The following is a 25,564-nucleotide window of genomic DNA, read 5'->3' as shown; positions in this document are numbered from 1 at the left end:
ATATTGATTAATAGCTTGTTAAATTATTTAAGTACTTTAAAAGGAAAAGGCCCAAATGTAGCTATAATATTCCCCTGTTGATCAGGTGGGTGTATTCTAACAGGGAACTGCCAAGCATTCATATCACCCTCTCGTCTAGCTTGCTGGATTCCTGCCTGAATAGAACTGAGAGTGGTCACTCGAGGCGCTGCTCGAACAGTCACTGGGGCAACTGCTTTTCGTCCAGTGTCCTCTGGAAAAGAAAGATCCGAGGGTCAGGCCACTCTTTTTCTTCAAAATAATGAGGTGGTGTAGAGGGGTAGGGACAAACCTCTCCCTCCTTTGCCGCTTTAGCTGGCAAGCAAACCTGCTCTGTCACCTCTTCTGTTACTTCCTTATACTCTCCTTCTTCCTCTGATTCCTCCTCCTTGTCATCTGTGTGAAAAGGCTCCAAGGTGGAACGAACCAGAGCCCACACTGACCAGACATTTATAGGAATATCCTCAGCACTATCCTTAGATGCCTTTTTCAGTGAGCTGCTACCTTCTCCCAGACCTCTACATTCATAGTTCCTCAGTCCAGAAACCAGGGGCAATATTTCTCTACTGCACTAAAAAGCTGCATAAGTCGGCTAGTGCTAACCTTCACTCCTCCTTTTCTGAGCAGCTGCCGAAACAGACTCATATAAGCCTCCTGCCTGCTGGACCCTTGTCCCATTGTTACCCGGATGCTTCCGAGCTCCCCTTACTCACCACAGGGATTGCTTAAGAGTACTCGGGTGTCCTCCAGTGTAGGTCCACATTCTCCAACCATTGCTCCGGCAGCCCTTCAACCCGGGTTCGAGCCTCACATTTGGGCGCCACTTACCAAGGCCAGCTCTGTTGTGGAGACCTCAACCCAGCAGTGCTAGAGGAATGAAGACAAAGACACAGAAATAGAGTGCAAAGTGGATGGGGGGCTGACAGCCTTCAGAGCTGAGAGCCACGAACAGAGTTTGACCCACATATTTATTGACAGCAAGACAGTGAAAAGGATTATTTCTATAGATTATAGATTAGCTAAAAGCATTCCTTATGGGAAACAAAGGGACAGACTCTGGCTTGTTATCTGCAGCAGGAACATATTCTTAAGGCACAGATCGCTCATGCTATTGTTTGTGGTTTAGGAACGCCTTGAGTGGTTTTCTGCCCTGGGCGGACCAGGTGTTCCTTGCCCTCATTCCAGTAAACCAACAACTTCCAGCGTGAGTGTCATAGCCATCACAAGCATGTCACAGTGCTGCAGAGATTTTGTTTATGGCCAGTTTCTCATGGCCTGTTTATGGCCAGATTTGGGGGGCCTGTTCCCAGCAACATTTTTCACAGGAATATAAAAAATGATGGTAAAATTCATATGGAACCAGATCGGGCACAGTGGCTCTCACCTGTAATCCCAGCACTTTGGGAGGCCAAGGCAGGTGGATCACCTGAGGTCAGGAGTTTGAGACCAGCCAGGTCAACATGGTGAAACCCTGTCTCTACTAAAAATACAAAAAATTAGTCAGGCATGGTGGCAGGTGCCTGTAGTCCCAGCTACTTGGGAGGTTGAGGCAGGCGAATCTCTTGAACCCAGGAGGCGGAGTGCAACCATTGCAGTGAGCCAAGATTGTGCCATTGCACTCCAGCCTGGGCAACAAGAGCGAAACTCCATCTTGAAAAAAAAAATTCATATGGAAACACAAAAGACACTGCATGGTCAAAACAATCTTGAGCAACAAAACCAAAGCTGGAGGCATCACACTAGTTGGCTTCAAAATATATCACAAAGCTTAGTAATCCAAATAGCATGGTACTGGCATAAAAACAGACACATAGACCAATGGAATGGATTAGAAAGCCGAGAAATAAATTCATGCAGTTATAACCAGTTGATTTTTGGTGAAGGTACCAAGAACACACAATGGAGAAAGGACATCTCTTCAACAAATGGTGTGGGGAAAACTGGATGTCCACAAGCAAAAGAATAAAATTAGATCTTTATTTCACTCCATATACAAAAATCAAAATGGATTAAAGACTTAAATATATCTGAAACTGTATAACTACTAGAAGAAAACAGAGGGGAAAAGCTCCATGAGCTCCACTGGTCTGGGCAATAACTTTTTGGCTATGACCCCAAAAACATAGGCAACAAAAGCAAAAGATGTAGATGAGATTACATGAAAATGAAACACTTCTGCACAGCAAAGGAAACAATCAACTGAGTGAAGTGACAACCTGTAGAATGGAGAAAATATTTTCAAACCATACATCTGATAATGGGTTAATATCCAAAATATATAAAGAACCCAACTCAATAGCAAGAAAACAACCCAATTAAAAAATAGGGGAAGGATATGAATAGACACTTCTTAAAGAAGACACACAAACGGCCAATGGGTAAATGAAAAAAAAATTATCATCACTAATCATGGGGAAAATACAAATTAAAATCACAATGAGATATCACCTCACACCTGTTAGAATGGCTGTTATCAGAAAGACAAGGGGTAACAGGTGTTGACAAGGATGTGGAGAAAAGGGAACCATTTTCCCTTTTGTTGGTGGGAATGTGAATTAGTACAGCATTATGGAAAACAGTATGGAGGTTCCTCAAAAAACTAAAAATAAACTAACATATAATCCAGCAATTCCACTACTGGGTATGAGGCAGGGGAATAGGGTCTGGAGGCAGGGAACCTAAGGCTGATTAGCACAGACTCCCTAGAGCTGAATCAAAAGGAAAATCCCACCTCTCCACACCAAAGTAACAGAAGGATCAGAGGCTACTCTGTTTGCACTACTTTGCAGATGAAAAATGGAAAGTACCTCTGATTGGTCGCCTCCCAAAACCAATCAAACTGGTCATGGGCCTAACCTTCATATGCACAGGGGTGTAACTTTGTTACTTCACCTCAGCCTCTGATTGGTAGCCTTCCCCAGACAATCAGACTGGTCGTGGGCCATTCCTTCATTTACATAGGGTGTAACCAGGTAACCAATGGGAAACCTCTAGAAGGTATTTAAACCCCAGAAAATTCTGTAACCAGTGCTCTTGAGCTGCTTGCTCAAGCCTGCTCCCAACTCTGTGGAGTGTACTTTCATTTCAATAAATCTGTGCCTTCGTTGCTTCATTCTTTCATTGCTTTGTTTGTGCATTTTGACCCAGTCTTGTTCAAAACATCAAGAACCTGGATGACTTGTAGTCAAGACCCTCGACTGGTAATACTAGTCCTTTTTCACACATGTTTTTTTGCATATTCCCCCCACCCCCGTGTGGCTTGCCGAATTATTTTCTTAATAGTTTTTGATGTGCAGTTTTAATTTAGTAAAGTTTATCAGAACTTACTTTATTATTATTTTCTGACCTAAGAAACTTTTGTCTACCACCCCCACACCCCGCTTCCACCAATTCCTGAAGGCATAATCCTGTTTTCACCCTTTTATGTTTAGGTCTATCGTTCATCTTGACTGAATTTTGAATTTTGTATGAGATTAACGTTCATTTATTACCCCATAATGACATATAGTAATTCCAGAGCCATGTATTGAAAAGACTTTTTTTTTTTTGAGACGGCATTTCACTCTTGTTGCTCAGGCTGGAGTGCAATGCTGCGATCTCGGCTCATCGCAACCTCCACCTTCTGGTTTCAAGTGATTTTCCTGCCTCAGTCTCCTGAGTAGCTGGGATTACAGGCGCCCACCAACACACCTAGCTAATTTTTGTATTTTTAGTAGAGATGGGGTTTCACCATGATGGCCAGGCTGGTCGAGAACTCCTGACCTCGTGATCCACCCGCCTCGGCCTCCCAAAGTGCTAGGATTACAGGAGTGAGCCACCGCACCCAGTATTTTTTTTCTTTTTAAAATTGATATGGGGTTGCCCAGGCTGGAGTGCAGTGGCTCAATCACAGCTTACGGCAGCCTCAATCTCCCAGGCTCAAGCTATCCTCCAACCACAGCAGGGACTACCAGTGCATGCCACCATGCCCAGCTAATTTTTGTACATATTTTTTGGTAGAAACAGGGTCTCACTATGTTGCCCAGGCTGGAATCAAACTCCTAGGCTCAAGTGATCCTCTCACCTCAGCCTCCCAAAGTGCTGGGATTAGAGGCATGAGCTGCCATGCCTGGCTGACTTTACTTTCTTCATTGGATTGCTTTGGGCCTTTGTCAAAAATTAAATAATATAAATATGGATTTATTTATTGGCTTTCTATTCTGTTCCATTGATCTGTTTATCCTTTTACCAGTACCATACTGGCTTGATTACTGTAGTTTTACAGTAAGCCCCTTTTTTTTTTGAGACAGGGTTTCACTCTGTCATCCAGGCTTGAGTGCAGTGGTGTAGTCATAGATCACTGCAGGCTTGACCCCCCAGGTTCAAGCAATTCTCCTGCCTCAGCTTCCTGGGTAGCTGTGACTACAGTCGTGCACCACCACACCCAGCTTTTTTTTTTTTTTTTTCTGTTTGTTGTAGAGATAGGGCCTCCCTATGTTCCCCAGGCTGGTCTCAAACTCCTGGATGCAAGTAATCCTCCCACCTCAGCCTCCCAAAGTGCTAGAATTACAGCCATGAGCCTCCATGCCTGGCCTTGACACTCTATTTTTTCCTAAAGTTCTGGTTTTCATCTAGTATTCTTTCCCCTTGGCTGAATAATTTCTTTTAGGATTTTTGCAGTGCAGGTATACTAGTGATGAATTCTTTTAATTTTTAAAAGTATAATTTTAATTTTTTATAGTATAATTTTCAATTTTTAAAATCTGTAAATCTATTTTTCTGTTTTTGAGATGGAGTCTCACTCTGTCACCCAGGCTGGAGTGCAGTGGGGTGATCTCAGCTCACTGCAACCTCTGCCTTCTGGGTTCAAGTGATTCTCCTTCCTCAGCCTCCTGAATAGCTGGGACTACAGGTGTGCACCACCACACCTGGCTAATTTTTGTATTTTTAGTAGAGATGGAGTTTCACCATGTTGGCCAGGTTAGTATTGAACTCGTGACCTCAGGTGATCAGCCTGCCTCAGCCTCCCAAAGTGCTGGGATTACAGACATGAACCACCACACCCGGCCTGTACATTCATTTAATGTTCATTCTTGAAAAATCTTCTGGCTGGGTGCAGTGGCTTACACCTGTAATCCCAGCATTTTGGGAGGCCAAGGCAGGCGGATTGCCCGAGGTCAGGAGTTTGAGACCAGTATGGCCAACATGGTCCAACCCTGTTTCTACTAAAAATACAAAAAAAAAATTAGCCTGGCTTGGTGGCATGCTCCTGTAATCCCAGCTACTTGGGAGGCTGAGGCAGGGGAATTGCTTGAACTAGGGAGGTGGAGGTTGCAGTGAGCCAAGGTTGCACCACTGCACTCCAGCCTGAGTGACAGAGCAAGACTCCCTCTCAAAAAAGAAAAAGAAAAACAAATCTTTTTTGTTGGAAATAGAATCTGGGTTAGAATTTTTTTCTTTTGGCACTTCAAAGATGTTTCCAGTGTCTTCAAGCCCCCTCATTTCTGATGAGAAGTTAGCAGCCATTCCAGGCTTTTCCTTCTGTGTCTGGAACTGGTGGGTTCTTGGTCTCATTGACTTCAAGAATGAAGCCGTGGACCCTTGCGGTGAGTGTTACAATTTTTAAAGATGGTGTGTCCGGAGTTTGTTCCTTATGTTCAGACACGTTCGGAGTTTGTTCCTTCTGGTGGGTTCGTGGTGTCGCTGGCTTCAGGTGTGAAGCTACAGACCTTGGCGGTGAGTGTTACAGCTCCTAAAGCTGCACATCTGGAGTTGTTCGTCCCTCCCGGTGGGTTCCTGGTCTCGCTGGCCTCAGAAATGAAGCTGCACACCTTCGCAGTAAGTGTTACAGGTCACAAAGGCAGCACAGACCCAAAGAGTGAGCAGCAGCAAAATTTATGGCAAAGAGGAAAAGAACACGGCTTCCACAGCATAGAAGGGAACCCCAGCAGGTCTTCCGTTGCTGGTTCGGGTGGCCTGCGTTTATTCCCTTATCTGGCCCCACCCGCATCCTGCTGATTGGTCCATTTTACAGAGAGCTGATTAGTCCATTTTACAGAGAGCTGATTGGTCCATTTTGACAGAGCGCTGATTGGTGCATTTACAAACCTTTAGTTAGACACAGAGCACTGATTGGTGCATTTACAATCCTTTAGCTAGACACAAAAAGTTCTCCAAGTCCCCTACCCTATTAGCTAGACACAGAGCGCTGATTGGTGTGTTTACAAACCTTTAGCTAGACACAGAGTGCTGATTGGTGTATTTACAAACCTTTAGCTAGACACAGAGTGCTGATTGGTACATTTACAAACCTTTAGCCAGACACAAAAGTTCTTCAGGTCCCCACCCAACCCAGAAGCCCAGCCGACTTCACCTCTCAATGGCACTCACCTCAGGACTTTGCAGCACCTAGCCCGTGCACTCCAGCATCCCAGAGGGAGCTTGTCCCCCGATCAAGCCTAGCAGGTGCCGGCCGGCCGCCCGCGGAGCCCACGCCCAACCGGAACCCGCGCCGTCCAGCGAGTACCGCTCGCAGCCCCGGCTCCCACCTGTGCCTGTACCTCCACATCTCCCCGCCAACAGAGGGAGCCGGCTCCGCCTCGACCAGCCCCAGAGAGGGGCCCCCACAGCGCAGCGGCAGGCTGAAGGGCTCCTCGAACGCCGAGGCCGAGGAGGCGCCGAGAGCGAGGGCTGCTAGCGAGATGTCACCTCTCACTTCCATGTGTGATAAACTGCTTTCCTCTTGCTGCTGTTGGGAGACAATTTTCCACGATTCTCCGTTTCCTCACATCTAGGCATTAACAGCAAATTTCCTCAGATATATTACATTCCAGGATAGTAAAAATAAAAGAAGGGTTTTTTTTTTTGAGACAAGGTCTCTCTCTGTTGCCCAGGCTAGAGTGCAGTGGCGCCATCTCGGCTCACTGCAACCTCCGCCTCCTGGGTTCATGTGATTCTACCACCTCAGCCTCCTGAGTAGCTGAGATTACAGGCACATGCCACCATAGCCTGGCTAATTTTTGTACTTTTAGGAGAGATGGATTTTCACCATATTGGTCCGGCTGGTCTTGAACTCCCGACCTCAGGTGATTCGTCTGCCTTGGCCTCCCAAAGTGTTGGGATCACAGGCGTGAGGCACCGTGCCTGGCCAGAGTTTCCACTCAGTCTCCGCAGAAAGGTCCATTCCCGTAGGTACTTACTCTGCCACACAGAACCAGAACCTCCATGAGTCTCTGCTAGTGGCGTTCACTCTGTTTTTTCCCTTCCTTGTAATTTATTTATTTTTTAAAAACTGGGTGCCTTCGTCCTGTAGGGGTTCCACCTTTGTGTATTTTGCTGTTGCATCCCCATTATGTCATTTTATTTTAAAAATATTTCACCATATTTGCTTCAGGTCTCTCTTTTTAAAGAAAATCTTACCAACAGTCCTGTGTTTGTTCCTTTTGTGTCTTTACAGTGAGTGGATGTTCTATAATGTATCTATCAGCCTGCTACTAATTGTTTCCATCTTTTGTTCTTGTAAACAATAGCAGGTGAAATTGACCTGTAATCTCTTCCTTTGTGCAAACTGTAACCAATTACAAATTGCCCTCCAAGAATGTATGCTAATTTACCCTGGCAGGGTCCTTCCTCCCCAAAGATTTTTGCTATATAATTATTTTTTAAAGTATGTGTATTCGTTTCCAAGGACTGCCATAACAAATGACCACAAATGGAGTATCTTGAAACAATATAAATCTGGCCAGGCGTGGTGTTGTGCACCTGTAATCCCAGCTACTCGGGAGGCTGAGGCATGAGAATCATGTGAACCTGGAAGGTGGAGGTTGCAGTGAGCTGAGATGGCACCACTGCATTCCAGCCTAGGTGACAGAGTGAAACTCTGTCTCAAAAAATAAATAAATAAATAAATAAATAAATAAATAAAAGAGAGAGAGAGAAAGAGAAAGAAAAGAAAAGACAATATAAATCTCAGTTCTGAAAACTGGAAGCCTGAAATCGAAGTGTCCCAGGGTTGGTTTCTCTCCCCAGTTCTGGAGGCTGCCATGCCCCTTGGTGTCCCTGGCTTGTAGGTAGCTCTCACCCTGTCTCTGCCTCCATCCTCATATGGCATTCTCCTTTGTCTGTCTCTGTGTCTCTAGGGCTGTTTTCTCCTCCAGCAAGGGCTGTTTTCTTATTCTATCCAAGCTGTTTCTGCTGAGATGGTTGGTTGGATCCCAGTGTTGGCAGGTCTCATCTCTCCAACAAGGGTTTGGCCACCACATCTTTGGTGGTTTATTTTATTTTTAAAAATTCCTATTTTGGCTGGGTGCAGTGACTCATGCCTGTAATCCCAGCACTTTGGGAGGCCGAGGCAGGCAGATTGCTTGAGGCCAGGAGTTCAGGACCAGCCTGGGCAACCTGACGAAACCCTGTCTCTACAAAAAACACAAAAACTAGCCAGAATATGGTCGTCTATACCTGTAGTCCCAGCTACCTGGGAGGCTGAGGTGGGAGGATCTCTTGAGTCTGGGGGGTTGGAAGCTGCAGTGAGCCAGGATTGTGCCACTGCACTCCAGTTTGGGTGACAGAGCAAAACGCTGCCTCAAAAAATAAATATTTCTTATTTATTTGTGGGAGGGAATCAATCAGAAGTACTTTCCATTTTTCATCTTCAAGGCAGTGCAAAGGGAGTAGCCTTTGATCCTTCTGTTACTTTGCTGTGGAGAGGTTTTCCTTTTGATTCAGTTCTAGGAAGTCAGTGCTAATTGCCTTTAGGTTCCTTGCCTCCAGACCCTATTCTCGTGCCTCACTAGTACCCATCGTGTACTTTTAAAGTTCCTGCAACTCAATAATAAAACCCCAATAACTAAATTTAAAAATGGGTAAAAGATTCCCATGGATGAACCTGGAGGATACATTATGTGAAAAACGTGAGGTACTGAAAGATAAATACTGCATAGTCTCACTTATGTGTGGAATCTAAAAAAGGTCGAACTTGGCCAGGTGCAGTGGCTCATGCCTGTAATCCTAGCACTTTGGGAGGCTGAGGCAAGGGGATCACTTGAGGCCACGAGTTAGAAACCAGCCTGGCCAATATGGCAAAACCCCCATCTCTACTAAAAATGCAAAAATTAGCCAGCGTGGTGGCATGTGCCTGTAGTCCCAGTTGCTCAGGAGGCTGAAGTGGGAGGATTGCTTGAGTCTGGGAGGTTGAGGCTGCAGTGAACAGAGATTATGCCACTACACTCCTGCCTGGGCGATAGGGTGAGACCCTGTCTCCAAAAAAAAAAAAATTGATGAAACTCATAGAAGCAGAGTCAGATATGGTTACCAGGGGCTGGAGAGATGGGGTGATGTTGATCAAAGGATACCAAATTTCAGTTAGACAGCAGGAATAAGTTCAAGAGGCCTATTGTAAAACATGGTGACTACAGTTAATTACAATGTATTGTATTCTTGATAAAAAAATAAGTAAAAGATTAGAACAGGCACTTTGTGAAGAAGACACATATGAGTAGCCAATTAACCCATGAAAATGTTCAATATTGTTAGTCATCAGGGAAATGTAAATTAAAAGTACATTTCACATCCATCACACACCATTTTATACCCTCAAAATTGCTAAAATTAAAATAACCCATAAAGTCAAATATTTGTGAGGATGTAGAACAACCAGAGCTCTCACACATTACTGGTCCAATCACTTTCGGAAAAGGCCTGGGAGTTTGTCTTTTCTTCCTCTTCTTTTTTTTTTTTTGAGATGGAGTCTCACTCTGTCACCCAGGCTGGAGTGGAGTGGTATGATCTTGGTTCACTGCAACCTAGGCCTGGGAGTTTCTTGTAAAACTAAACATGCATCTACTCTCTGACCCAGTGTCCCACCCTTTGGTGTGCACCAAGAGGAATGAAATATATTTTCACCAAAAGACTTGTACTATAATGTACGTTTCTGGTTTACTCACAGTAATCCCAAACAGGAAGCAGCCCTAGCAGCCATCCATAGGAAAATGCTCAACTGTAGTAAATTCATTCATTCGAACACTACTCAGTAATAAAAAGGAATGAGTCACTGCTACCCACAACATAGATGAATCTCAAAAGCATTTTGCTGAGTGACAGAAGCCTTAAAGGAAGCATGCTCTATGGTTCCATTTAAACAAAGTTCTAGAAGAGGCTAAATAAATCCATGTTGGAAAAAAATCAGGACAGTGAATTGCTTTGGGAGATTGTCAATGAAGACTGACCAGAAGGGGCATGAGGACACTTTCTGGGGTTATGGTAGTGTTCTGCAAGAACTCCATGAGCCAGTCTCTGGTAGCCTCTAATCTGCTTTCTGTCAAATTCACAGAGACAGAAAATCAGATTAGGATACAAATCTACAAATTTTGTAGAGTTCTTGCCATTTATCTATTTGTTTTCTGTATGTCTTATATGGTTTTTGGTTCCTCAATTCCTCCATTACTGCCTTTTTTGTATTTAGTTGATTTTTTGTAATGTTTCATTTTGATTTCTTTCTTCTTTCCTTTTCTGTCTTTTTTTAGTAATCGCCTAAGTGGTTGCCTTGTAAATTACATATAACATCTTAAACTTGTAACAACCTAGTTTGAAAAATACCACCTTAGTTTAAGTAGTACATAAACACTCTCGTCCTATGTCCAACAGTAAAAGTTAATGGAAGATTATAGCAACCCACTAAAAATGAGATCACTAAGGCCTCAGATCCTTCAGGAATAAAATTTTAGGTTATTCCTCCAGATACAGAACCCTGATCAGCTGAGAGGGTGGCTGAGGGCAAAGGTAGCAATGAAACAGTTAGTGAAAGAAGGAAGTTATAAATATTAATGATGGTCTCTGACTAGTTATAGTAAAGAAGACTGTAGTAAATATGCATACTTTAGTCTGTTCGTATTTGTATATATGAATCAATTTCAGTTTTATTTCTCTTTTCTCCAGCTATTTTACATAAGGAAAGTGGGTGGTGATTAACCTCAGAGTCTCCAGGGACAGACTATCCAGGACTGTGCCTGAAATAGAAGAGGAATTAACATCATACAGAACTGAATACGGTGACTGAGGGGAGTTTGTGTCTCCCCTTTTAGGAAAGAAGATGAGAATAAGTATGAAGGAGAGTCATGTACTGTACATTAAGCAAAAGCATGATGCTGTTATTTGAAATGTTAATTAGAGGTGCCCACTAAAAACTGCTCAGCAATTTTCTTGGAGACCTCAGTGCTCATGTTATTCTTTCCTCTATCTTATGTTTTCCTCTCTCCTGCCCTTTTCAGAAACAGTCTACAGCAGAAGCCATTGACCCTGTTCAAATTACAGAAGAGCCCTTTTTGAATTTATGAAAATCCTGAAATATTAAAATTTATTATTTTAATATTAATATATTAAATTAATATATTAATCTACCCGCCTCGGCCTCCCAAAGTGCTGGTATTACGGGCATGAGCCACCGAACCCAGCCTCATGTTATGACTTTCCAACCAGAATTTAGTGTTAACAAAGTAATCACAAAAGTAATATATTAGTTTGAAATTAGTAATGCCCACCAGATTCAATCACTAAAAAATGTGATGTCATTAAAAACCATTTTTCTACATGGTAACAAGAACCAACTTCTGTCCCAAGCAGGTTGAATTATCACAATTTCCTGATAAGCAGAGTCCAGCTTCCTAATTCAAACTCTCAAACTCATTGTTAAATAAGCCCAGAGGAGTTGGACATTTTCCATCACGCATGTGGGAAGAAAGAAGGCCAACGATGCTCTTCAGATTTAACAAGTAAACCTTAAAAGTATCTGTTAAGAATACAGAGATGCCCATGACAACTCTATCACCAGAGCAACAACTATCAACTAAGGTAACCATGTAGAAATAATGTCCTTTTCGTAGGTCTTCTTTTCTTCCTTTTTGTTTTTCTTCTTTTCCTTTTTTTTTGGTGCAAGACATGGCAACAATTTCTAAAGTCTATGTTCACATTATACTCGCAAGAAAAGGCTTATTTTAATCACAGCACAAGTGGGTAACTGTTACAGATATTCACATGACTCTGCACTTCCCATTTGACAGCAGAGGGCAGGATTGTGGTGACCGCTCTCAAGTTACCATCATCACAAATCAGCTTATTTAAAACAGTTTATTATGATTATAAATAATCTAAAATATTTTATTTAAAATAGATTATTTAGAATAAATTATTTTAAATACTTTGTGATGTGGAACATTCTCTCTGGCCGGGTGTGGTGGTTCACGCCTATAATCCCAGCACTTTGGGAGGCCAAGATGGGAGGATTGCTTGAGCCCAGGAGTTTGAGACCAGCCTAAACAACATAGCGAGACTCCGTCTCTACTGAAAATACATAAATGAGCTGGGTGTAGTAGCTTGCATCTGTAGCCCCAGCTACTCAGGAGGCTGAGGTGGGAGGATCACTCAAGCCCAGGAGGTTGAGGCTGCAGGGCTGTGATCGCACCACTGCATTCCAGCCTGGGTGACAGAATGAGACTGTCTCAAAAAAAAAAAAAAAAAAAAAAGGGCCAGGCGTAGTGGCTCACACCTGTAATCCCAGCACTTTGGGAGGCCGAGGCAGGCGGATCACTTGAGGTCAGGAGTTCAAGACCAGCCTGGCCAACATGTGAAACCCCGTCTCTACCAAAAAATACAAAAATTAGCTGGGTGTGGTGGCACGTGCCTGTGATCCCAGATACTTGGGAGGCTGAGGTGGGAGGATTGCTTAAACTAGAGGCGGAGGTTGCAATGAGATGAGATCACACCACTGCACTCCAGCCTGGGTGACAGAGTGAGACTGTCTCAAAAATAAAATAAATAAGTAACATTTTTTTCTGACCTTCCCTGTTCTTTCTGAGACCCCCTTGTTAAATTTTAAGACTTGCAGTTTCTGAGGCCTGGTTCTGAAGTGAACTACTCAGCATTACTTGCAAAGGACAGACCTGCAAAGTGACGTTTTGCTGGCAGAAATGGAGAAGGAGCTGAGTACAGATTTCATGTAATAAAAGTGAAATGAAAATGAAGTGCACGTGGAAATGTTCTCTGAAACGAATTAGGCTATCCTGTATTTAGCTGTTATGGGGAAAACATTCAATATTAATATCTCTTATGCTTCTTGAAACCACCCCCACCACCTTCTTCTTCTTTTTTTTTTTTTTGAGACAGAGTCTCTCTCTTGTCACCCAGGCTGGGATACAGTGGCATGATCGTGGCTCACTGCAACCTCCACCTCCCAGGTTCACGTGATTCTCCTGCCTCAGCCTCCCAAGTAGCTGAGATTACAGGCGTGTGCCACCACACCCAGCTAATTTTTTTTTTTTTTTTTTTGAGACAGAGTCTTGCTCTTGTTGCCCAGGCTGGAGTGCAGTGGCATGATCTTGGCTCACTGCAACCTCCGCCTCCCAGGTTCAAGCTATTCTCATGCCTCAGCATCCTGAGTAGCTGGGATTACAGGTGCCCGCCACCACGCCTGGCTAATTTTTGTACTTTTAGTAGAGACGGGGTTTCACCATGTTGGCCAGGCTGGTCTCAAACTCCTGACCCAGGTGATCCACCCACCTTGGCGTCCCAAAGTGCTGGGATTACAGGCTTGAGTCACTGCATCCAGCCTTTTTTTTTTTTTTTTTTTTTGTATTTTTTTAGTAGGGACGGGGTTTCACCATGTTGGCCAGGCTGGTTTCGAACTCCTGACCTCATGCAATCTGCCCGCCTTGGCCTCTCAAAGTGCTGGAAGTACAGGCATGAGCCACTGCACTCGGCCACCCCTTTTTCATCTATGTTTGTGTGGTCTTTACAACTGCCCCATGAAGCAGGCATCAATTTCCATTTCACCCACAAGGGACTGCGGCTCAGAGGCCCAAATTCACACAGTTTTAGTGGTGGCTGAGGATGTGAAGCTGGCTTTCTGAGGCCTTGATAAGCTTCAGCAATAACAAGGCTGACTGATACTTATTAAGTAGTTACTATGTACCAAGACCTGTTCTATTGCGATACATAGATCCATCCATCCACCCATCCATCCATCCATATACAGTTGACCTTGAACAATCGGTGGGCGGGGGGGTGGTGGGGTGTTAGGAACACCAACCCCCTACACAGTTGAAAAACTGCATATAACATTGGATTCCCCCAAAGCTTAACTACCAACAGCTTACTGTTGATGGGAAGCCTTACTGATAACATAAAGTTGATTAGCACATTTTTTTAATGTTATATATATTCTACTCTGTATTCTTAACAATAAAGTAAGCTAGAGAAAAGAAACCATTATTTAGAAAACCAGGCTGGGCATGCTGGTGCACACCTGTAGTCCCAGCTACTTGGGAAGCTGAAGCAGGATGATCGCTTGAGCCCAGGAGGTTGAGGTTGCAGTGAGCCGAGATCCCGCCACTGCACTCCAACCTGGGTGACAGAGAGAGACCCTATCTCAAAAAAAAGAAAGAAAAAAAAGGAAAAGAAAAGAAAAGAAAATCAGGCCGGGTGCAGTGGCTCACACCTGTAATCCCAGCACTTTGGGGGGCCAAGGCAGGAGGATCACTTGAGTCCATGAGTTTGAAACCAGCCTGGGCAACATAGTGAATTCCTGTCTCTACAAAAAATACAAAAATTAGCCAGGAGTAGTGGTGCACACCTGTGGTCCCAGATACTCAGAGGCCGAGGTGGGAGGATCACTTGAGCCTGGAGGTCAAGGCTGCAGTGAGCTGAGATTGTGCCACTGCACTCCAGCATGGGTGACAGAGCAAGACACTGTCTCAGAAAAAAAGAGAAAATAAAATTATAAGGAAGAAAATATATTTAGTGGATCGTCATAAAAGTCTTCATCCTCATCATCTTCATGTTGAGTAGGCTAAGGCAGAAGAGGATGAGGGGGAGAAAGAGGAGGAGGGAGAGGGGGAGGAGGGGTTGGTGTTGGTGTGTCAGGAGTGGTAAAGAAGTGGTGGAGGAGATGGAAGGGGAGACAGAAGAGGCAGGCACATTTTATTTTTTTTAATCCATTTATAAATAGACTCGTCCAGTTCAAACCTGTATTGTTCAAAGGTCAACTGTATGTATAATTTAAACCTCATAACAACCCAATGAGGTAGTTGAGACTGGCTCTGTCTGATGTTGATTCATTAGACTCTTCAACCCAGAACATATTTACACTTCAAAAAGTAAAAAGGAAGGCCAGCCGTGGTGGCTTACATTTGTAATCCCAGGGCTTTGGGAGGCCAAGATGGGAGGATTGCTTGAGGCTAGGAATTCAACATCAGCCTGGGCAACATAGCAAGACCCTGTCACCACCAAAAAAAAAAAATTAGCCAAGCATAGTGGTGCGCACCTGTAGTGCCAGCTACTCGGGAGGCTATGGCGGGGGGAACCCTTCAACTCAGGAGTTTGAGTCTGCAGTGAGCTATGATCACACCACTGCACTCCAGCACGGGTGACAGAGTGAAAGCCTGTCTCTCAAAATAAAATAAAATAAAAACAAAAAGCTTTCAATTTCTAAAAACCTTGCATTCTGAGACAGGTCATGAATATAGAAGCTTCCAGGAAGCCTTGAAATACACCAAAAGCTTAGCATCTTATATAAACCATATCTTGTTTTTAATTAATCAAAGACAGAAATTTCTGGTTTTTATCAAAAGAAGACAAGCAACCTCCAATGACAATTGATGACATCTATATAATAATTTGAACGATAAGCACCACCTTCTCTCTCTCTTTTTTTTTTTTTTTTTGAGACGGAGTCTTGCTCTGTCGCCCAGGCTGGAGTGCAGTGGTGTGATCTCAGCTCACTGCAAACTCCGCCTCCTGGGTTCATGCCATTCTCCCGCCTCAGCCTCCCAAGTAGCTCGTACTACAGGCGCCTGCCACCATGCCCAGCTAATTTTGTTTTTGTATTTTTAGTAGAGATGAGGTTTCACCATGTTAGCCAGGATGGTCTGGATCTCCTGACCTTGTGATCTGCCCATCTTGGCCTCCCAAAGTGCTGGGACTACAGGCGTAAGCCACCACGCTCGGCCACCACCTTCTCTTTTTATCCGTCTGTTGTTAGTTGGTTTTCTGAGAGCTAGAATCCTTTGTAATGAAACTTGTACATTAGACTTTTCTCTTTGGGAGTACCATTCTCATTCCCATTATTTCAGAAACTGGGACACAGAGAAGTTCAGTAACTTGTCTAATGATAGGGATAGAAGAGGTCAGAGAGAATGTTCGAGTCTCACAATGTTGCCCAGGCTGGAGTGAAGCTGGGATAGGGAACCAGGCAGCCTGTCCCCATAAGCCCTGCTCTGACTTGCCCAGCCAGTGCTTGACTTGTAAGCACCAGCTTTGCTGAAGTTGTTCCCTCCGTATACTTTACTAGCCCTTACTTTTTTTCTTTTTTTTTCTAGCTCTGTCCTAGCTACTGAGAATACAGATTTATTTTAAAAATGCAGTCACTGCTCACGGGAGTTTAAACTTTTAAATGAGGGCATCAGACAAGTAAACAGGCAGTGATAATAGGGCATGGTAGAGCCATGATAGAGGGATGCAAAGGACTGTGAGAGCCTGGAGGAAGCACCTCACTCAGCCCTAAAGGTCAGGGAAGGCCACCTACAGGTAGGACACTGGAGCAGTCTTGAACATCAGACTGTCTCAAAAAGAAAGAAAATCAAGTACGGGGCTGGGCGCAGTGGCTGATGCCTATAATCTCAGCTCTTTAGGAGGCTAAGGCAGGCAGACTGCTAGAGCTCAGGAGTTCAAGACCAACGTGGGTAACATAGCGAAACTCCATTTCTACAAAAATAAAAATTAGCCAGGCGTGGTGGTGTGTGGCTATGGTCCCAGCTACTTGGGAGGCAGAACGGGGAGGATGACTTGAGACCAGGAAGCAGTGGTTGCAATGAACCGTGACTGTGCCATTGCCACTGCACTCTAGCCTGGGCAACTGTCTCAAAAAAAAAAAAAAGAAAAGAAAAGAAAGGCCAGGTGCAGTGGCTCATGCTTGTAATCCCACCACTTTGGGAGGTTGAGGCAGGAGGATCACTTGAGGCCAGGAGTTTGAGACCAGCCTGGCCAACATGGTAAAACCCTGAATCTACTAAAAATGCAAAAATTAGCTGGGCGTGGTGGCACATGCCTGTAGTCCCAGCTACTCTGGAAGCTGAGGCATGAGAATCACTTGAACCTGGGAGGCAGAGGTTGCAGTGAGCCATGGCTGCGCCACTGCACTCCAGCCTGGGTGACAAAGCAAGACTGTCTTAAAAAATAATAAATAAAAAGAAAAGAAAAGAAAAATAGGATAAGTTGGGTGGGGAAGGAGAGGGCCCCATTACAACTGTTAATCACTCCAAAACTTAGTGGCTTAGCACAACGACATTTTGCTTTACTTTTTCGTGGTTTTGGAAATTGGTTGGTATAGTTCTCTCAGGATCTCTGATACAGTTGCAGGGAGATAGGGGCTGGTAGTTGATTCATCTTAAAGACTTCACTGAAATATCTACCGGTTGACACTAGTTGTTGGCTGGGCCCTCAGCTAGGGCTGTTGACCAGAACACTCCATGTTGCCTCTTCATGTAGCCCGGACTTCCTGATAGCACAGCAGCTGGGTTCCAACAGCAAGTCTGGGGCTACACTTCCTGGGAACAAGGAAGAAGCTATCTCACCTGGACTTGGAAGTGACATGGCCTCACTTTCACCATAGTCACAAGCCCTCCCAGATTGAAGTGGAGAGGTTCTACCTCTCAACAGAAGTGTCAAAGTCACCTTGCAGGAAAGAGGATGTGGGATGGGAGATATCACTGTGGCCATTTTGGAAAACACCATCTGCCACAAAGACCTGTAAGGGCCTAAGTACTGAAGAGATTACACTCATCCCACCACCCAAATGTATTTCAAATACAAACAACTCTAGACCATAAAATAGGGGCAATGCAGCCCAGTAAAGTATGAACTTCCCGTAACTCCTTCCGTGCTTTTTTTGCTGGTGGTGGAGGGGACAGGGTGTCAACCATCAAATACTGTAGCGATATATTCTTTTTTTTTTTTTTTTTTGAGACGGAGTCTCGCTCTGTAGCCCAGGCTGGAGTGCAGTGGCGTGATCTCGGCTCACTGCAAGCTCCGCCTTCTGGGTTCACGCCATTCTCCTGCCTCAGCCTCCCAAGTAGCTGGGACTATAGGAGCCCTCCACCACGCCCGGCTAATTTTTTTGTATATTTTTAGTAGAGACGGGGTTTCACCATGTTAGCCAGGATGGTCTCAATCTCCTGACCTCATGATCTGCCCGCCTCAGCCTCCCAAAGTTCTGGGATTACAGGCTTGAGCCACCGCGCCCGGCCATCAAATATTGTAGAGATATATTCTTTTTCTTCACTCTCTTTTTTTTCTTAGGGGGTTGCCTCTGCTTTGCTGGTGCCCTAAGTGTGTGCTCAAACTATATGATGGATGCTCCAGCCTGGGGTAAGGGTGTTTTGGGCAGAGGGAGGAGCACATGAAAATAAGTTAAACAGCAAGATTAGGTACACTTGGATGGGTAGAAACCAGAGGGAGAATGGTGAGACACGATGCTGGAAGGCTGATAAGAAACAGATCAGGAAGAGCCTTGTGGGCCAATCATAATACTGAGCACCAATAACAATAGCACGCATTCTTTTGTTCTTAGTATTCTAAACACTTTTCATAAGCACACATTTAACCACTCAACAACCCTGAGAGATAGGTAATATGATGGTTTTTTTTTTTTCTGAGACAGTCTTGCTCTGTCGCCCAGACTGGAGTGCAGTGGCGTGATCTTGGCTCACTGCTACCTCTCCTGGGTTCAAGCCATTCTCCTGTCTCAGCCTCCCAAGTAGCTGGGATTACAGGCGAGCGCCACCACTCCCGGCTAATTTTTTTTTTTTTTCAGTAGAGACGGAGTTTTGCCACATTGGCCAGGCTGCGATTATTTCATTTTATGGATGAGTTAAACTGGTTAAATACTTTCTTCAGGCTCACACTGCTAGTAAGAGGCAGAAATGTGATTTGTGCCCAGGAAGTCTGGCCCCAGAACCTGCTCCCTTAACTGCATATTACTAATCAAAGGAGTGTGCACTTCAGCCTGAAGGTGAAAGTGAGTGATTTCCTAGAATATGAAATTTGATTAAAACAAAAGTAGAGAATTTCACTAAAACCTTCTGGACTGATTTTGGATACCTTGGGAAATACAAACTCAAGAATGGAATGTTACATCCTTTTTTTTAGGTATACTATACATATGATTGTAACTCATGCCTGTAATCCCAACACTTTGGGAGGCCGTGGCGGGAGGATCACTTGAGGCCAGGAGTTTGAGACCAGCCTGGCCAACATAGTGAAACCCTGTCTCCACTAAAAATACAAAAGTTAGCCGGGAGCGGTGGCTCACGCCTGTAGTCCCAGCTACTCAGGAGGCTGAGGCAGGAGAATCGCTTGAACCCGGGAGGCAGAGATGGCAGTGAGCCGAGATCGCACCACTGCACTCCAGCCTGGGCGACGGAGCGAAACTCCATCTCAAAAAACAACAACGAAACATCAATCTTAAGAGTACAAACTTACCAGTTTTATACATGTGCACACCCATATAATCATCACTCGAATATCACAGACATGATGTTGGGTGAAAGAAGCCAGATGCAAAGCGTACCCCTTCATGAAGTCCAGGAACAGGTGATGGAGGTGCTAGAGGCCAGAAGAGTGGTTATCTGGGGCTAGGCATAGTGACTGGGAGAGGGGCATGAGAGAGCCTCGGGGTGTGGAAACCGGCTTTTCGGGTCTGCAAGGGTCGCTGGGAAGTGTAGTCTTTTGTTGGGGGCGGAATGATCTGCTAAAAGGCAGGGTCCTTTTACACCAACGTTGATAGAGATCGATATTTATTCCTGCTACACTGACAAAAAGGAATTGTACACGAAGAAAAAAGGCAGACATTTAGGGAAGAGGAATGAACGGGCAGGTCCATAGAAGGGCTGCTAGAATCTATCAATCTCACACTACCGTTTCCTTTTTCTTTTTTTTTTCTTTTTCTTTTTGGACCTTGCGTCTTTTCGCGCCAAAGTCCTAGAGACAGAGCCTGATTGGCCCAGCCACGACCTGTGCCCATCCATTGGTGGAGACCTCTTGATTAAGAATCTTTCAAATTTCCGGAGCGACCGAGGGACTGACTGACAGCCTCGGGAGCTTACGCGCATCCCTGAAGCGGGCGCCAGCAAGTCCTTGGGGAAAACGCTGCCTGTACCCAAACCATCACCACGCGCTTGTCCCCTGCGAAGTGCTTCCCGAAAGACCCCCAAGGCAATTTTAAAGTTGCGGACACCCGAACCTGCTCCAGAGCTGGCTGGAAGCAGGAGCTGCCTCCCCAGGATGGGGCAGAATTTGCATCTCTCCACTTTCAATTTAAGGTGAACAAAGGAGAAAAGCAAGTAACTTATCACGATCAAAATGCAACATCTGATTCCCTTACACCTACTAGGAGGACAGTGCCTATTCCACACAGAGCCAGAAACCTGGAGAGAGGAAACAAAGAATGTAAGTGAATTCTAGGCAGCAAGCATTTTTCCATCCCTCAGCTAAGAGCCCTGCCACCACCTGTCCGTCTTCAGTAATACACTGGTTGACATTTTTTGAGACCCCAATATAGCGCTGAGCACTGCCCAACCTCAAAATGACTATTATTTTCCAGAGTCACTTTTTTTTTTTTTTTTTTTTTTTTTGGCAGAGTCTTGCTCTGTTGTCCACGCTGGAGGGCAGTGGCGTGATCTCGGGATCTCGGCTCACTGCAACCTCCACCCCCCCGGGTTCAAGCGATTCTCCTGCCTCAGCCTCCCGAGTAGCTGGGATCACAAGCTCGCGCCACCACGCCTGGCTAATTTTTGTATTTTTAGTAGAGACGGGGTTTCACCATGTTGGTCAGGCTGGTCTCAAACTCATGACCTCATGATCCACCCGCCTGGGCCTCCCAAAGTGCTAGGATTACAGGCGTAAGCCACTGCGTCCGGCCTAATTTTTTGTATTTTTAGTAGAGGCAGAGTTTCACCATGTTGGCCAGGCTGGTCTCGAACTCCTCAGGTGAGCCGTCTGCCTCGGCCTCCCAAAGTGCTGGGATTACAAGCCTGAGCCACTGCGCCAGGCCCAGAGTCACTTTATAGATAAAAAGCCCTATAACTTCAAAGATCAGTACCTAAATTACAAGGGGAAATTAAGTATTCATAAACAGATTAAATATGCTTTAAAGTTCCATGTAACCATAACCTTTCTTCAAAAGGTTATTAATGCTTAATCTGTGCCAAAAAGTCACATTGAATATATATAGAATTTCTGTTCTTTGTAGCAAGATTCAGGGTGGTTTGGATAATTAAGACGAATATGTGAGTAATTGTTCCTGAAGGCTCCATGTGTTTGGAGCTATAAGAATATTCCACATTCTGAGAATGTGGAAATTACTTTCAGTCTGGGAAAGGAGGCAGGGTTAGGGAAGCCTTCATGCAGGAACTGGTATGACAATATCATCACTTCCTCAGCATTTCTGTATTGCAGTCAATAAATGCCTGTATGAAAAGCACATAGCACCGTGGCAGCAAACTAGATACAGCTCTTGCCCTCTAGAAAGAGGGGGAACATACTCCACCAAAGATGAGGTACGGTGTGCGCCAAACAATGTGCCTATACTTCCTGCTGAATTACAGTTATTTTATTTATTTATTTATTTTGAGATGGAGTTTTGCTCTTGTTGCCTAGGCTGGAGTGCAATGGCACGATCTTGGCTCACTGCAACCTCCGCCTCCCTGGTTCAAGTGATGCTCCTGCCTCAGCCTCCCAAGTAGCTGGGATTACAGGCATGCGCCACCACGCCCGGCTAATTCTGTATTTTTGGTAGAGATGGGGTTTCTCCATGTTAGTCAGGCTGGTCTCGAACTCCCAACCTCAGGTGATCTGCCCACCTCAGCCACCCAAAGTGCTGGGATTACAGGTGTGAGCCACCGCGCCCAGCCTACAGTTTTTTGTTGTTGTTGTTGTTGTTGTTGTTGTTTTTGGAGACAGAGTCTCGCGCTGTCCCAGGCTGGAGTGCAGTGGCGTCATCTCTGCAACCTGCACCTCCTGAGTTCAAGCAATTATCCTGCCTCCCAGATTCAAGCAGTTCTCCTGCCTCAGCCTCCCGAGTAGCTGGGACTACAGGTGCACGCCGCCAAGCCTGGCTTATTTTTTGTATTTTTTAGTGGAGACCGGGTTTCACCGTGTTGCCCAGGCTGTTCTCGAACTCCTGAGGTCAGGCAATCTGCCTGCCTTGGCCTCCCAAAGTGCTAGGATTACAGGTGTGAGACACCACGCCCGGCTCAGTTATTTTTTATTTATTTATTTTTTTGAGATGGAGTCTCACTCTGTCGCCCAGGCTGGAGTGCGGTGGCGCGATCTCGGCTCACTGCAGGCTCCGCCTGCCTGTTTGACGCCATTCTCCTGCCTCAGCCTCCCGAGTAGCTGGGACTACAGGCGCCCGCCACCACGCCCGGCTAATTTTTTGTATTTTTAGTAGAGACGGGGTTTCACCGTGTTAGCCAGGATGGTCTCCATCTCCTGACCTCGTGATCCGCCCGCCTGGGTCTCCCGAAGTGCTGGGTCAGTTCTTTTTAACCTGTGTATTTGACCTCACTCACTAGAGCCCTGACAAAATGGTTGCTTGGGGAAAGCTATTTTTGGAAAACTTCTCCAACTATAACTCATAAGGTGTAAAACTGTCACATTTGTCCAGAACATAATCTAAGGAAACTGTCATACAGTTCCCAAGGACATTTTCCTTTACCAGAGGCCCCTTTCAAGGTACGGCTATTGGATTACTCCAGTTGCCACCCTTGTCTTAAAGGAAAAACTCAGCTGAATGAAATTTAGCAGAGTTTATTTGAACAAGAACGATTGGCAAATCAGGTAGCCTCAGCCAGAGTAGGCTCAGGGACTCCAGTACAGCCATGTGGTGGAAGAAGATTTACAGACAGAAAAAGGAAAGTGAGGTATGGAAAATGGAAGTGAGGTACAGAAACAGCGGATTGGTTACAGCGCAGCATTTACCTTACTTGAACAGAGTTTGAACAGTAGGCCACCTTTGCATTGGCCAAAATGCGGTGACTGACACAAGAGTAGGCTACAGTCTGCTTACAACTTCATTTAGGTTGTAGTTCACAATGTGCAGAGAGACCTTTAGGCCAAACTTAAAATACGTAAGGAGGCAGCTTTAGGCTAAACTTGATTTAACACTTGCAAATATACAAATATGTTCTGGTAATGATTTGCATGTTTTCTCACAGAGTAAAAGGCATTTCCATGCAGAAAAGCAACAGCCTTAGAAGTAAGTAAAATTCCCTTAACCAATCAGTATGTAAAATGTGGCCCATTCTCCAACACTTACAATGTATTCATCATTTGTAGTTACCTGGGTTAATAAAACAGATAAATGCAGCCAGTTGTGATGGCTCACGCCTGTAATCCCAGCACTTTGGGAGGCCAAGGCAGGCAGATCACTTGAGGTCAGGAGTTTGAGACCACCCTGGCCAACATGGTGAAACCCCATCTATACTAAAAATACAAAAATTAGCTGGGAGTTGTGGTGCATGCCTGTAGCCCCAGCTAGTTGGTAGGCTGAGGCGGGAGGATAGCTTGAACCCAGGAAGCAGAGGTTGCAGCGAGCCGAGATCACTCCACTTCACTCCTGCCTGGGCGATAGAGCAAGACCCTGTCTCAAAACAAGACAAAACACAACAAAATAAAAACGCATAAATGGAATAATCAAAACTCAAGGCTGGGCAAGGTGGCACACACCTGTAATCCCAGCATTTTGGGAGGCCAAGGCAAAAGATCACTTGAGCCCAGGAGTTCGAGACCAGACCAGGCAACATAATGAGACCCCCATGTCTACAAATAATACAAAAAATTAGCTGGGCATGGTGGCATACACCTGTGGTCCCAGCTACTTGGGAGGCTGAGGTGGGAGGATTGCTCGAGCCCAGGAGTGAGCCATGATCATGCCACTGTGCTCCAGCCTAGGCAACAAGTTAAGACCCTGTGTCTTAAAAAAAAACAACAAAAATAAGCCGGGCGCGGTGGCTCATGCCTGTAATCCCAGCACTTTAGGAGGCCAAGGCGGGTGGATCACGAGATCAGGAGATCAAGACCATCCTGGCTAACACGGTGAAACTCCATCTCTACTAAAAATACAAAAAAAAAAAATTAGCCAGGTGTAGTGGCGGGCGCCTGTAGTCCCAGCTACTTGGGAGGCTGAGGCAGGAGAATGCCGTGAACCCAGGAGGTGGAGGTTGCAGTGAGCCAAGATTGTGCCACTGCACTCCAGCCTGGGCGACAGAACAAGACTCTGTCTCAAAAAAAAAAAAAAAAATGGTCGGGCAGGGTGGCTCACGCCTGTAATCCCAGCACTTTGGGAGGCCAAGGCGGGCAGATCATGAGGTCAGGAGATCGAGACCATCCTGGCTAACACAGTGAAACCCTGTCTCTACTAAAAATACAAAAAAATTAGCTGGGCATGGTGGCGGGCGCCTATAGTCCCAGCTACTCGGGAGGCTGAGGCAAGAGAATGGCGTGAACCTGGGAGGGGGAGCTTGCAGTGAGCCAAGATTGTGCCACTGCACTCTAGCTTGGGGGAAGAGCGAGACTCCATCCCCCCCCCAAAAAAAAACACCCACACAAAAGCTCAACTGGGAAAATTAACTGAGGCTTTTAAAATTCCTTAGCCAAAAGCTCTTCCTTCCACTGGTTCTGCTTCATCTAGGTTGACCCCCTTTTGGTAAGCACCAGCTGGGGATTTTGAATCTCCATTCAAAATCATAATCGCAGACCTATGAAATTATCTCCAGAAAACTGTACATCTGTAACAGTAAAGGGAGACAGATCCAGATATTACAATGGTCTTATGAAACAATTATAAATTACATATTAGTGAAAGAATCTTTTCATAGTGAGCTCCTGGGAAACTAAAACTGCAAGGACCACAGACTTCAACCAGCAGGTTTCGTCTATTGGAAATAACATTAAAAACAAAACTCAGTGGGGCGCAGTGGCTCATGCCTGTAATCCCAGCACTTTGGGAGGCCAAGGCAGGTGGATCACCTGAGGTCGGCAGTTTGAGACCAGCCTGACCAACATGATGAAACCCTGTCTCTACTAAAAATACAAAATTAGCTGGGCATGGTGGTGCATGCCTGTAATCCCAGCTACTCGGGAGGCTGAGGCAGGAGAATCGCTTGAACCCGGGAAGCGGAGGTTGCAGTGAGCCTAGATCACACCACTGCGCTCCAGCCTGGGTGACAGAGTGGGACTCCGTCTTAAAAATAAATAAATTAATTAATTTAATTAAATGAAAAACAAACACAAACAAGAAAACTCTCTTCAACCAAAACGGTATGGACCTTATCAGTTACTCCTTAGTAGCCCTTTGGGATAGTGACAGGAGGCAGTCAAATGCCTAGGCAGATAGGGGTGGGTCCCTGGTGAAACCCGACCTTTGAACTGAAGACAGTGCCGCGTAGATCCTTGGATAGGATCGAGAACCTGTCTTCCCGTTTGGCATGCTTTCCTCTGATTGATCCCCACTCTTCACCTATTT

The 25,564-nt window shown here is 45.2% G+C and overlaps 1 long non-coding RNA gene across 2 annotated transcripts; it reads right to left on the bottom strand.

The window, feature by feature from the left end:
• Positions 1–7: 7 nt before the first annotated feature.
• Positions 8–24,929, bottom strand: LOC106633977 (uncharacterized). 2 transcript variants are annotated; one of them, XR_010110668.1, is made up of 2 exons: positions 19,522–24,929; positions 8–6,787 (listed from the first exon to the last, which is right to left on the bottom strand). It is a non-coding gene; the product is annotated as an uncharacterized LOC106633977 (long non-coding RNA). The 2 variants fall into 2 exon arrangements; XR_010110669.1 differs by having other exon boundaries at positions 8–885.
• Between the last annotated feature and the right edge of the window lie 635 nt (positions 24,930–25,564).

Source organism: Pan paniscus, chromosome 19 (genome assembly GCF_029289425.2).
Source record: "Pan paniscus chromosome 19, NHGRI_mPanPan1-v2.0_pri, whole genome shotgun sequence".
Lineage (NCBI taxonomy): Eukaryota > Metazoa > Chordata > Mammalia > Primates > Hominidae > Pan > Pan paniscus.
This window is presented reverse-complemented; position numbering and strand designations above follow the sequence as displayed.